This window comes from Colias eurytheme, chromosome 1 (assembly GCF_061535395.1).
Source record: "Colias eurytheme isolate Ceu_HAF_F1 chromosome 1, ilColEury1 Martin Lab GWU primary, whole genome shotgun sequence".
Taxonomy (NCBI): Eukaryota; Metazoa; Arthropoda; class Insecta; order Lepidoptera; family Pieridae; genus Colias; species Colias eurytheme.
The window spans coordinates 2,447,034-2,462,221 of record NC_142980.1 but is presented as its reverse complement, the minus strand read 5'-3'; the positions used below and the strand labels follow the sequence as shown (position 1 = coordinate 2,462,221).

At 31.4% G+C, this 15,188-nt stretch overlaps 1 protein-coding gene across 2 annotated transcripts in view; it reads left to right on the top strand.

Moving 5' to 3' along the window:
• Positions 1–485: 485 nt before the first annotated feature.
• Positions 486–15,188, top strand: part of LOC149910904 (glutamine synthetase 2, cytoplasmic-like) — a 37,496-nt gene continuing 22,793 nt past the window's right edge. The window contains exon 1 of one of the 2 annotated variants that reach the window (XM_090120365.1): positions 486–636. The gene's annotated coding sequence lies outside the window, so the exon portion shown is untranslated. The remainder of the gene's footprint in view (positions 637–15,188) is intronic. The other variant, XM_090120372.1, reaches the window with a different exon arrangement.

Here is a 15,188-nt window from a genome sequence, read left to right as displayed (position 1 = left end):
GTAATGAGTAGTTATGTCTGTAAGTTAAATAAAGTTTTCTGTGTTTTGTGCCCAAATGACTTAACTGTGAAAATTAAAACATAATATCAAAATATTTTTTTCTTATGTGATTACAAAGGGAACACATAAAAATCACGTCCAAGAGAAGTCAAATAAACGCACGTGTTTTGATTTATTTTACTTGGCGCAGAATCTCTTATAAGACTGGCGCTATAATTGGTGTCATAAAAAATTGCTATTATCCATCACAGGTACATTATTGTATGGATGTATACTTCCAACTTTATAGGATAAGGGAGTCGGGAACGAACCTCGGTTCTCACCTTCACCGTTCACACCCATTGCCTGTTCCAATTTGGCAGAACAGTTTAATGGTATGAAACATCGGATGTTGATGATAACTGTACGGTTGGCGACACGCACCACCCTGCAGCGTTCCCACCAGTACATCGGCTGCTGTCACTCCGCGGAGGACTGTACGCAATCTCCCACCACGCAAGCGCAAAGATGCGCGCGCATATATATTCAAACGCACACCGTATACACATCAGTCAATCTGTGAATCCCGCGTGAGGCGGTTGATTTGTGTTAAACACGTTCGTACGTTTCGCGCGTGACTTCGTTGGACTTATCAAGGTAAATAAGGCAATATTATTTAGAATAGCGTGTGAGTGGGATCGGAATGGAAATATCCCAGCTCGGGTGATCCGTACATGCGAGAGGTTGGTTGCATTGCGAATTGCATCATTCCCGATCGAAATACACGTTTAAATGCTCCCGCGTTAACTTTATGTGCAATGCGAACTTTTTTGAACTGTCCCATAGGAAAAATCAAAACACAGGACGGTCAAACTTCGGTTGAAGATGCAGTAAAAAATTCGGATCGTATAAAACTCCTCTGTGTATTCGTTTAAAATATTTATTTTGAAGTTTCGACATAGTTGCGGAGAAAACCGACTGGTTTCCCTCGTTATCACTACTTGTTGAACTTGAACTGCTTTATTCTTTTATTTTAAATGGATGTAAGTGTCGGAAAGGTTTTGTGGGAATGTAAATGAAGGGAGCATTCCGTATTCACTTAATTATTATTTTAGGTCACCGGACTGCCGATTTCAGCCTCTGGAGTCGAGCGATCTTAATATTTAAGTCGCAGTAGGTACATATTTTGTACACACCGCAATTTAATACAAACGTATTATATAACATTTAATTAAAAATTCTGGTGTTAACTTACATATAAAACTAAACAAAAAAAAAATATATTTTACATTTCAAGAGAATAAATATTTAATTTATAATAATGGATATTATGTTGTTTATGTTACGTTTTAAGTAAAATCAAAAGAAAATATAACTAACAAACTTACATATTATTATAATCATAAAGACATATTAAAGTTGATCCCTCTTTTTTATATTTTCTAAAACCGGGTTATTGCTTGTTATATGTTTAAGGAAACAAAAAAGCAAAAATGTACCTAATTGAAAATACTTATTTATTATAGAACATGGACGCTGCGTTGAATTTGATTAAAAATTTAAATTGAGTAAATACTAAATATTAAATTATAAAAGTTTTTAACAGCACAAACATGTTGAAAGTATAATTGACAAAGAGGAAACCAAACATTAAACAATGTTTACAAAAAGTAAACTCAAAACAATATTGACAAAAAACTTCGAAAAACAAACAAACAATCTATTAATAAAATCTGTTTCAAATGACCAGTAATTAATAGTTAATAATAAATTTTTATTAAAATTACAATATTTACAAATATACAAATAGTGTCCTTTATGAATTATTTAAATTTATTTAAACTAACATTCTAGCAAGTTCAAGACTTTGAAATAACAATTTATATATGTATTAAATTTTCCTGCTATCGAAAAATAATTAGTCCATTGAAATGTTACATTTTTTAGGTCTAACCTTGCGTTTTTTAGAGGACGCAATTTTATTTTTCTGATGTGTAGTAAATAGTTTAAGAGATATATCGTAAAAACCATATTAACCACTATTTTCAAGATGACGGCCGTAGGACAAGGGTGGCGACCCCACAAACTTGGTATTAGCTTCACACTTACCCCCCCTACACCAAAAAAAATAAAATTGCGTCCTCTAAAAAATGCAACCCTAAATGTTACTTTTCAATGGACTAAATTCCAATTGATATGAAAATAATAGTGTCAAAAAATTACAAGTGCTATTATTAAATATTGGTTATTTATTATCATAATAACAACGCAAGGTAGGGATCTAATGATTATCTTTAAATACCTATATAATCTAGATATCCATAAAAATGAATCGACAAGTTGCTAACTCGAGAAAGTGTCGACCAATTCGGGTACATTTTGAGATTTTCTTTAGTTAATAGTTACAAGAAAGGTCCTTAGGGAGATAAAAAACGTAGGGGCAATAGGGCAGAACAACTTCCGCCTTATTATGGTGAAAGATCGATATTAAATTCAACTTTAAAGTTTATATTTCATTTGTAAAATAATTAGGGGTGGATTATATACTAGACACTAGGTACATGAATTAACAGAACTTCAAATATCACGGATATGTATTTGTAAATTATTGCCATTTTAAAAATAGATATAAAAAAAGTATCCTAACAGGATCTTTGCTTATTTGACGAGTTATCTAAAATAGTTACTACGTAATCTGAAGTCTTAAAAATTTCAAACTGCCACTTCTTTAAAATCAACAAAGCGCAAAATTTTCTAGTCCACGCGACCGAATCTGCAGTTGGAAAGCTAGTTCTAAAAATAATAATATAGAAGTAAAAATAAACTTGAGATATAAAAGATATGATAAGGATTTTATTGTTATTACTTATCAGACACGAGCTAAACGAATGATGTCTCATGTCCAATATTTCGTTTTTGATTAAACGATAAAACATAATTGAAACATTGAGACGATCAGTATAGATTATTAGAATTATTTGGTTGTATTAACTATTCTAATCTAACTGAAGACTAATTATTACACGTGTTTAATTTTTAAGCTATTGCATTTATTAAGATTTTGATCTAAGATTAATTATAATATTCTTAAATTACTTTCATATGAAATTCGCTGTACCCCGCGGTTTTACCCGCATTGCTCCGCTCCCATTGGTCTTAGCGTGCGTGATGATAATGTAATATAGCGGATAGCCTATATACAGCCACATTGAAGATACCAGATATCATGGGAGTGTTTGATGTAAAAAATTTTAGATATTTTCCGTTTTATTTTTAAAAATCAGCTTTCGATATCAGTTTAAAGTTTTTTGATATCTTCAATAATTACGGAATAATCGCCTGTGCACATTTAACGATTACACCCTGTATAGCGTTCCTCGATAAATGAAATATTTAAAATCGGGCCCGCTGCTCTTGAGATTAAGGCGTTCAAGAAATCAAACAACTCTTTAAAATACATATTAGTAAATATAAGCGTAAATTCTATGCTATTAATCTTGTAATGTATGTAATATCTGGGGCATTTCACGCGAAGCGGACACAGATTTCAGGGTCCGGTTTCAGATTTAGGTTATATTTTAGTATATTACACCTGTATATATCCTCGGTATGTGTACGAAATATTTTTGCATTTAGAAGCTTAGTTTTTAAAATACAGGTGTTTGAAGATGTCAGTAAGCGCGAGGTATGGGGGACTTTGAATGTAATTATCAGTTCAAGAAAAGTAATTTTTAAATAAATTGTTGACTGAATAATATACCCCATGAAATAAACTTTTTATGCTCATATTTCGAATTTCGAATTTATGTTTCAATTCCTTAGAAAAATAAAAAAATATTTTTCTTTGTCATTTTTTTCAAACTTTGCGTATTTTTAATTTTTTTAAACATCATTAAATAAATGGCTTATATTATGCTTAAACTTCATGCAAAGTTCTAGAGTGGTCATCGCAGTAGTTTAGAAGCTACATGTATTATAATGGCGAGGCGCGGCAATATCCCCATACTAGCGCCTAGCGCGACGCACTTGAATATTCATATTTCATACAAACGGGGACAAAAAATAAATTCTAGAAATTTGAATTAAATGAGGTGTCAACAGATAGGTCTTTAAAAATTGATTGGAGGTTTATAAATAAGTTTTATGATAAAGTAAATAATTGACGAGATATACGTGTTCAAAGTCGTAAAAATGTCATATTACTTTACTGAATATTTTTTTTTAAGAAAACTAAAGTAATATTTTCTTGCTTGTTATTTACCACTATAAAATCTTATTAAAACCTGAAACGGTGTTATTAACTAACTATAATGAGATAAATACTGCAGTACGGTGCGCTAACCAACTAAGCGCTAGTATGGGGATATTGCCGCGCCTCGCCATTATAATACATGTAGCTTCTAAACTACTGTGATGACCACTCTAGAACTTTGCATGAAGTTTAAGCATAATATAAGCCATTTATTTAATGATCTTTAAAAAAATTAAAAATACGCAAAGTTTGTAAAAAATGACAAAGAAAAATATTTTTTTATTTTTCTAAGGAATTTAAATATAAATTCGAAATTCGAAATATGAGCATAAAAAGTTCATTTCATGGGGTATATTATTCAGTCATCAATTTATTTAAAAATTACTTTTCTTGAACTGATAATTACATTCAAAGTCCCCCATACCTCGCGCTTACTGACATCTTCAAACACCTGTATTTTAAAAACTAAGCTTCTAAATGCAAAAATATTTCGTACACATACCGAGGATATATACAGGTGTAACATACTAAAATATAACCGAAATCTGAAACCTGACCCTGAAATCTGTGTCCGCTTGGCGTGAAATGCCCCATCTACATATATAATTGGTTTCGGTACATTCCCGAGCGCATATCTCGTAACATACTGTTGTTTAATAATAAACAATGCAATAAAGCGGCTATTAATTTAAATCTTTGTAACAATTAAATGTATTTATACACTTTGAGAAGATTATTTTTAAATATAAATATCTTCAATGAATTTTATTAGATAGGTACCTTTGCCTTTGCTCGTGGAAACATTTACACAAATAAAATTGTGTAAATGTTTCTCTTTCTCTCTGTTCAATTCGTAACAAATACAATATATATTCATTATTCATGCAAGTAATCTTGGTATGCATCTAAACATGCTTATCATATACTCAGTATGTATTAAGAAATAATCTCCATATCAAAGGATTTATTTAATCTCTATTCCACTTCTCGTAACGTTGCGATCAAATCTAACATCGTGTGATATAAGATATGATTTGTCTGTTTATCTGACGAAATGTAGTACAAGATCCTACCGCAAGATTATTGCGTTCATAAGTTTAATTTTTTATGAAATCAAAATTTTATGTATTTTTTTAATTAGGAGACTGTCGGGTGCTGTCGGTATATATCGACTAGGTTGCCAGTCATTCGTCGCAAAATTTGGCGTGTATTAAAATCGGTTAAGTGCGAGTCGTAGGTACTTAGGACGCAGGGTTCCGTACATGGTGAACTATAAGTAATTTCAAAAAATGGTAAAAATACTCAGACAATTACAATTTAATTGCAAGTACAATTCAATCCATGATGAGACACACTAGACTTAATGATGATAATACATTTTATTTATCATTTATTTGCATCCTATAATCATTTACAAAGCTCATTTATATATAAAAAAAAATAAGTTATAATTAATAATCAACTATATCATAAATTCTAAATAAAGTAGATATAGATTTTGTAAGTTGAAACACATCTTAAAGTTAATTTTATTCTTTTTAATATACATCGTATTGCATTGTGCATGACTCATATCTCAGGCTATCTGAATAGGCTCAAGTAATATACGATATGTATTTATCTTGATCATCCATACAGCTGTATTGACAGCTATTTGCTTTGCCTTATCACTAAGGATTTCAGGTAACTTGTCATGACTTCTCTTCAAGTAGCCTCTTGAGATATGCGATACAATTTATTAAATATTATATGCTTGTAATCAGAAAATACTTTAAGGTACATACAAAAGTGAGAAAGTATAAATAAATAAATCTTTATTTTCCTCAAAAAACTTATAACTACCTTAACAAAAGTACAAGTAAACATAAACCAAGAGGACTGGTGTCTGCGATAGGCCGTAGGCCCGTAGCCTGTAGTGCAGATCGCCAGGCACTCCCTAATTCGAACCGATTCAATTTTGCGAAGTACATCGATTAGAGGATTTACATATTATGTATTTGAAGTAAATTATTGATATGTTTAATACATATATGCTATAAACAGCCACGGTACAATTGTGCAAAATAAATATTAGTAGATCACGATTATGACCTATCTAATTGGTGAAACTACTTCTAAAAACATAATACAAGTTTACCGGAAAAGCGTCGTCTATTTTTGGACCAGATGTTTCTTTATAAGAACATACATTGCATAACTGATTCAGGCTTGTTATTGGAAAAAATAAAATTAAGAGTTCCCAGAATTTCCTCACGTTGCAGATACACATTTGAAGTCACTCCCTATACAAATTACGCCAAGAATGCCTTTTTAAAAAGAGCAGCAAAATTTAATAATGATAGAATATCATTTTATGTAGCTAATGTGTAACCTATGTATAATTTAAATTATTTAGTTTTCTAATTTTGTAATGAAATGTGGGCTTAATTTATTATTTTAAGATTAAGATTAGTTAGTTCATTTACGTGAGGCTTGTTTCTTATGTGCTGTTTTTCTTTTTTTTTAATAATAGAACATGTTGTGTGGTCGTAGTGAATTTTAGAATCATGTATCTTTATTCTTTATCTTTTTTCTATGAAATCATGTATGATTGTTATGTTCTTATACAAATAAAATAAAATAATAAATAAAAATCTGACTCTAAAAACTACCCACCCAAGTAGGTACCTACGTACGAAGTAAACGTGGAAACAATTTTATATATATAAAGTATGTATATAGGGTTATATTCATCAGGCTATCATTCATAATCATGTATCTATAAAAATCGATCTAATGTGATAACAGACCGAAATAAAACGCACCAATAGAACACATTTCTAGGAAAAAAAATTGTAAACACTTAACACAAAACCGTCACATGACTGCAGATTTATTATCAATATAAGTTATATTATTATATCAAACAAAGCGCTTTTCCTATCGCCTTATCATCTAAATACTTTTAATGACTACTGCATTGAAACTTATTTGGATCGCAAGGACGTTCTTATTTACAAACATAATGTCACAGTATTACAATTGTAATACTTTGATAATGTCGTAAATGACGATAATTATACCAATTATCTGAATTGTAATTATTGTCCTTTTCTACCTGTACTTTTATAGGTTAATTACTTTTTTCTTTGTATAGATAGTGGAAAGAAAATTAGTACATATTTTAAAATAAGCAATGGAAACTATAGGGGCTAGCAACCTTGGGAAACCATTTTATTGCATTATTTATTAAAATTATTTTTATACTAAATAAAATCGAAAAATGTACAAGTATTTAATCAATACCAGAATATTGAGCTGATTAAGGTTCAGTTGATCTCCCAAGGAAAAACTATAAAAAACACAAAAAATATGATAACTATTAATAACCGGCGCACATCATATAGAACAGTGTACTACGTAATACAGAATATACGTATTTAATATATTCTTTTTATCCATTGTCCGTTAACCTTCAGGTTAAATGAATCAAAATTTAAACTGTACACGATTATATTCGAGTAACTAGTAAGTACACATATAGGTACATATATAATTTTTTAACAAACACGTGTTCAATGTATTCAATTAACATCACAAAAACCGGTTCACCTTACATCTGTCAATATTATATTTATATTATATAGGTATTCTATAGATTCATTGCATAATTAAGACGAGAAGCATACACACTCAAATCAACATCTTAATAAAAACCATTGTTGCAAAAAAATATAAAATCAATTTGTAAATAATGTATACTAAAATCATACTTCAATTACAACAGTAGAAAAAAAGAGTAGGTACCGTACCGTACAGTAAGTTGCCTCTTTACTCCATCCTAAATAAATTAGATATAACCAAAAATTCCAATGATCAAGGGGTTGATTCTAGTACGGAACCAGTACATGATGTGGAAAGCTTGGCTTGGTCCGTCACGCGGCATTCGGCTGCCGATCACTCGCCTATCTCGTGACACTCCACTGAGGATCGAAATAAAAACTCAGCTGGCAGGACGTAGGTACATGATTCAGCGGTCGTGCACCTTCGAACTAAATATTATATTTACAGTCAGTTACATGCCTTTATATGCCTGAACTTTTTATTGCTGCAAAAAGTGCCCGGAAAATTCATATACAGATAATATAGGTAAGTTCGCGTTGCTAAAGTAAACTTGGTTACATAATAACGTAGTACGAATTTCAATTTTCATGGTAGCTTTTAATTTTCTTCCAAGTATTTAATGAAAGTTATTTATAGGTAAGCAACTCGTATAAAGATACTTGTATTCGTTGGCCGATTTCCATAATATTATAATGAATAAATTAACGATACACTATTTCAAATCGCTGTCGAACAAAATTTAATAAATGTAATAATAAAATTAACAAATAAATTATTCAAAACAAACTGAGCTCTATAAATTGGTTTGTCTATTGCATTGTGTGTTGCATAGTTAATAAAAGGTAAAGTATAAACAAACACGGTCATTTTACATTGTCACACAATCTAATTAGTAAATAAATAAATAAATATTTGTCAATAGTTCATTAAGACAATCACAATTCTTAACAGAAGCTAACCACATCACTTCACTTCACTAATAGTATAAAACAAAGTCGCTTTTTCTGTCCCTATTTCCCTATGTCCCTATGTATGCTTAAATCTTTAAAACTACGCAACGGATTTTGATGCGGTTTTTTGTAATAGATAGAGTGGTTCAAGAGGAAGGTTGTAGTATATAATGTATTAGATTTTAGACAAAGCGGGCGAAGCCGCAGGCGGAAAGCTAGTTATAAATAATCGGGACAACGAAAACATATTAATAGAATTTGCGTAATTGAACGATGGATATGTTCTGAATATGAGGTAACAAACCGAAAAAACGTCCGTCCGTCCGACTGAAAAATAGACAATCGAATGTAGAAAAATCAATTGTTAAACAGTATGAAAAAATATCTACGATTGTTGAAATTGATAATGCGAAAATATTAATTTACAAATACTAAGCGTACCTAATAAGCGAGTTTCACCGTTTAATTATTAGTAAAAATAAACAGATCATAAGAAAATGATTAATTGAATACTATTTAGCCAACTAATTAGTGCATAAACGTTTCGATGTAGATTACTATTTTTTTATATTTCTTTAGTTATACATAATATATTCGTTAAATGTACAATTATTTTAAAAGAAATACTGTTTTCGGTGGAATTTTGTAAAGATATTTTTTTTTATTTCATGTGCTGTATTCCATATATTTGTTTTAAAATTGCGTAAAAATCTTTTATTAATATTGTAAAAATCCTAGCGACTATGAAATATAAAAAAGTTAGTACAAATATATATTATTGCGACTCTTACAACTATGAAATAATTGTCCCGATATGCTCGACCATACATTTATGAAATAAATTTTGAATGTTTGGCTACGAAAATTATACTGGTGAAAGTAAATAACCATATTACCTTAATTGATTTACTTCCTCTTGCATCCTGCACGCCTAGTATTTTAATTATAATGATGTTTAGAGGTTTCACCTAAACTGAAAGGTGTATTTACGTGATATTTTTTTTATCCAAATCACGTTTTTTGTATTTTTAAATCCACTAACAGTTGCATTACCTAATCGTCAAAATTCTATCAATATTTATCTTTTATAGGCTTTTATATTATATGTATTAGCTGTATCCACAACAAAGACTGATTGTCATAAAACGATTATTCACCGTCCATTCGAAAATGACTAATAATAATATTTCATACACACAAAGCAACTCGGTTCGGCAATTTCTTTGTGATGTAAGCTTGCTTCATTATGTCAAGGTAGTCGTATATATACGCTCACTATATAAAACAATAATTTCAAATTTGTATACGATTTTATGCTATCTTAACTAATATTATACATGCGAACACACATGCGAAAGTATCTCTGCCGGTCTGTCTCTTGTTCACGCTTCAAACTCTGAATCCATGAAATTTGGTACGGGTAGCTTGAGACCTGAGAAAGGACATAGACATAATCTCAGGTGAATGGGATCTGTGAGTTTTTCTTTGACTACGTAGGCGAAGCCGAAGGCGGGAAGCTAGTCTATACTGCTATACATATAATAAATCTGTAGAAGGGTCAATTCTGTACATTGACAAAATTGAAAAAATAAATAGCAGGGGATGTTACTGGATCGATACCAAACCCAAATATTATGTGATTAAAAAAATTTTTGTCTGTCTGTCTGTATGTGAAGGCATCACGTGAAAACTAACGGATCGATTTCGATGAAACTTGGTATAATTATACCTTATTATCCTAGGCATAAAATAGGATACTTTTTATCTCGGAAAAATACGTAGAAAAAAATAAATCTTAATTTTTCTTAATTTTTCCGCGCCGCCGGAGTCGCGGGCGAAAGCTAGTAAATAATAAATGATAGACTATATACTTTACGTTTAATTTTATTCCTTTCAAGGCGTTCATAATATACATTCAAGTTGACTCAAACTCGGCTAGTTTATTTAAATTCTCAGTAAAAGCACTTTATAAAATTGTCTCAAGCGCTCGATGAAAGAATCTCGCTTAACAACTTTTTAATCAATTTTCATGCCGTCCTATTTCCATACTATACATACCTTTTTGTTTAATTAAAATAAAACGGTGATAGTGTTACTTTACTTTCTATTCACAACATTTCAGATTTGTAAGTACAAATAGAATTTATTATATTGTCTATTTCTTAGTCTCGAAAATTGTTCATAATTTAAATATTACAAACCAAATCGCCATCGCAATTGTACTTATCATTTCGCGTACACCAACAAATTCATACTAAAACCGAACTAGGCTATCAGTTATTGTCCTGTAGTGTTTGTTTGTAAACAAAGGCAGCTGTTTTGTCGGCCACCGCCCGCCTGTGTCGGCCATGTCGGCAATTTCATTAACCTCGAAAAAATTAGTCATCATGCAGAGGATGACTGGCCGGTCGTTGGTCCACTGTTCCTTTAGATTGCAATTATATTTCTTAATTCTTTGTTATTATATTAATCTACATGCTAACAATAAAATTATTTCGTTGTGTCGTTTTCATTTATTTTTTAAGTTTACGTGGGAATTTAAGCGATAAGTCTTTTGTTTAAAACAATTAAAGGATTATTTATCATTAATAAATGCGCACCATGACTCAATTACAACTTATAATTACAAGGGTATTAGTAATTATTATCAAACGTCAATAACGTGTAATATCTTAACGTTCCTGACCTAATTCTGACGCAAACTACGATAAAAAGCCGTTAATTTTTTATTATCGAATCGAACATAATATATAATTAACACGCCGAATACTTTGATTTTTGTTTTCGTTTATTCTTATCAAATCTTATTGTTATTAATAGCAAGAAGGTAACGAAATTTCGATCATTTTTACGTCATATAACATTTTTTTATTATTACATACCTAGCAATCTATATATATTATAAAGCTGAAGAGTTTTTTTGTTTGAACCCGCTAATCAAAAAAAAAAGTCTTCATTGCAAAACCCACCTAAAGACACTTTAATAAAAACCATATTCCCACTGATGCAATATTAAACCTTAAAAGATTCGAGAAAGGTTATTTCAAGTGAAGATGCGACATCGGTTGCAACACTTCTAGTTGGACCACTTATAGATATGAAGATATCAGCTGTTTAACCGCATTGCTGGTTTGCTAGCATAGTAAAAAGTTTAATATGTTGCTAACACATCTGCATTGTAAGTCCAGGACAAATAGAATTGAAAAGATTCAACTACCTATAAGCCATAGGATATCGGAACGACTTGTTAGGTTCGCGTGCTAATAACTGTCCTATTCTGTCGTTAATATTCTTAATAAACAGTAACAGTCATCATCATCAGCCCATTATGTTCTTACTGCTGGGACACGATTTCAATTTGGGTTTGGAACAGGAGCCATATGGGCCTTGCGCTACATATGACCTCACCAGTCTTCAACTCTTCAGGATGCGAGAAACGTATTGGCTAGATTGCCGAAAATTGTGTTGTATCAGAAAGTTGGCGCGCAAGAAAAATACAACTGCAACCATTCACGAAATATTTAAACTCATTAATAGAGAACACTCGAATAGATGTTTAGAAAGAATAAAAAAAGAAACGTTGAGAAATTCGAAGTCCGAACATCACTAATCTGAAGCTGGAGCTATTTCTATTAAATGAAGCGTGTAAAAAGCCAATTAACACGAATACATAGTGTACACAAATAGCATTATTATTTTTTAAATCCTTAGTGATTACATCCGCGTTTAAACCGTGTTATCAACGCAGCCACATGTTCAGCACGGGTCCACGTCACGCCGCGGCACGATAACCCGGTGCACGACCAGCCATTGACGTAAAGGAAGATAATGCGAGTAAAGCTAATACCCCAATCGTAGGTCGATAACCTGCACGTCCGAGAGAATATACGCGACCTTAGATAAATTAATTTTGATAACCGATTGAAACTTTGCGGAGTCATTGCCTGTACAAATATACTCCAACCCGAGACGGATTGTTCCGTTTTTGTATATCATCCTCTTTATTTCGGGCCGATGTTCGTTCAGCTCTTTGTCGGAAATCACGCCGTGTTTTTGGATTTTTTCATTTACATCAAGTCTTCGCCTTTGTTCTGATACACTGGCGTATTAACATGAGGTATTTACGTAAATTGAGTTTAATGTTTTCATTCACCCTTTCAGCAGTGCAGTGCTTTGAATAATGCACTCGTAGCTTACATGAATTTGTTATGCATTCCAACTGATCAGCGATACATAAATTTTATATTAATTACCTATATATTTCTCAGACCAATCAGGCAAAGTAATTAAGTACATATGTCTCTACAAAATAAAAACAAACCTTCTGCTGTTATACCTTAAATCAACAATACTACCCCAATAGGTAGGTGCCTGCACTAAAACCAACCTTTCAAATTAGGGTAATGGATAGCCATTAGCTTAATTTTATTTGGCCTTGCCTGAAACAAGATAGGATGAAGCACACGAAAATTTTGGATGGCGTTGATCCTAATTTCCTATTGATAACGTTTCATTTTTAATGTAAAGGATAGGTTGTAGTCATAATTATATTGAAAACAAAGGATAAAAAAAAACAGGTAATTGTTTCTGACAATTTCGGCGTCAAAACGAACTCTTCTATAAATAATTTAAAATTTGTTTCATAATTTACTCGCATAATTGCTCGTATACGAATTAATTTATGGGCAATCGAAACTAGATAGATACCCAACCCAATATTTTATGTTTCCCTAGAACCTATCTTATAAAAGTTAATATTTCATAGAGGTTTCAAAATTATCCCTTTTATAGCTTAGAAGTTATAAACATCCAAACACACAATGTTTAAAACTGTGAACAAGGTTTCTTTTATAATAATTAACATATTCTTTGAATATTCTTAACTGAGTGACAGCAGTAAACTCTAAAATAGAAACAAAAAAATATTGGATAATATAAACTCCTAATGAGGTCGCCAGAATGGTAATACATTACTTAAACAGTTGATTGATCATGACAGAGTACTTATTACCTAATCAAGGTGATTGATTTCTTATAACATGCTATGAGGTTTATACCGAGATAAGAATGTCTTCTTAAAAACTTACACAAACAATGCAGTAAACAAAGTCTAGTTCACCTTGATATGAATCATGGAGTTTTAACAGATAAGCCCAGGTTGAAATACTATTTTTAATTACGGTAGTACTCGTAAGTCGTAACCGCCGTATTTAATTTATAGTGCCAATTAAATAGAGGTCGCAGTTCGTTTAGACTCGTACATTTATTCATCCGAGTTCAAAGGAAGCGTACTTCTTTCATCACTTCAAATCACTTTTTAGTCGACATTTTACACATAAATTTTATTCCCGGGCTTCCGGAAAAGGACTGAATAATAGGACAGAGGACTGTATTTGCTATCGGTACATGCTTATTTATGCATATTGTTGTGCAAGGAAATCGTACTATAGGGGGTCGTTTGCGTGATTATTCTAGTATTTACTTCAATGTTGGGACAGTCCGTAGTCAGGCTTGAATATTCCAGCAAATTGTACCGTTTGATATAGGAACTGCTGGTTCTCACGACACTGCTCTATTGTTTGTATTCAACAATAAATCCAATTTGTCCTTTTGCGTATTAAGGAAGCTCTTTAAGCTTACAACCGTTTAAAACCAGTTCACGCGTGGATAGTTATAAAATCCTTGGCCGAGGCCGCGTTAAATGCAAATAAATTAATTATAATGTAGCTAAGATCGTCAACGATGTGTGCTGAATACGGCGTATTATCTCATGATTACCTTGACTTTCAGACTCTTGTTTAGATACTTTTATTAAATAAAGAATAATATCAAAATTATTGGTAGGTAGGCTATGGTGGCTCTTACAAAATTAAAATGTTTTTTTTTTAACATCGGAAAGCATAACATTCGAAAAATCTTTACACTTTAAAATTATATTCTTTAATCTTTAATATTTCTATTAGTTATCATGTGCAAATTGTATCCCATGAACACCTTAGTCGTTTTATCTCTTTTAAGTTGGTTTTACATTCAAGGCAAGTATGGTGTCGTTGTTTATTAATTTTCACATGAATTATCTGTGAGATGAATAATTATGGAGTTGAAACATGAATAATTCACTTACCGGCGTCGTGCTAAAGTACTTTGATGACTGTGTTTCAAATGTCAAATGTCAACGTGGTGTGAATGTATTTAAAATTTGTGATGCAAAATTCAGGAGGATTTACGATGTGCTCCAGTTCTTCCTATTATAATTCAAAAAATTGCTCTTATTGATGCAATTTTGCAGATTTAGATAAGTCTCAATTGATTACAGGCGACTTTTATGTACATCACGCTAGTACAGAGCCTATTTAATCGGTTATTTTTCCGAAATAGTCAACTGTTGTTATAATTTTATTCGG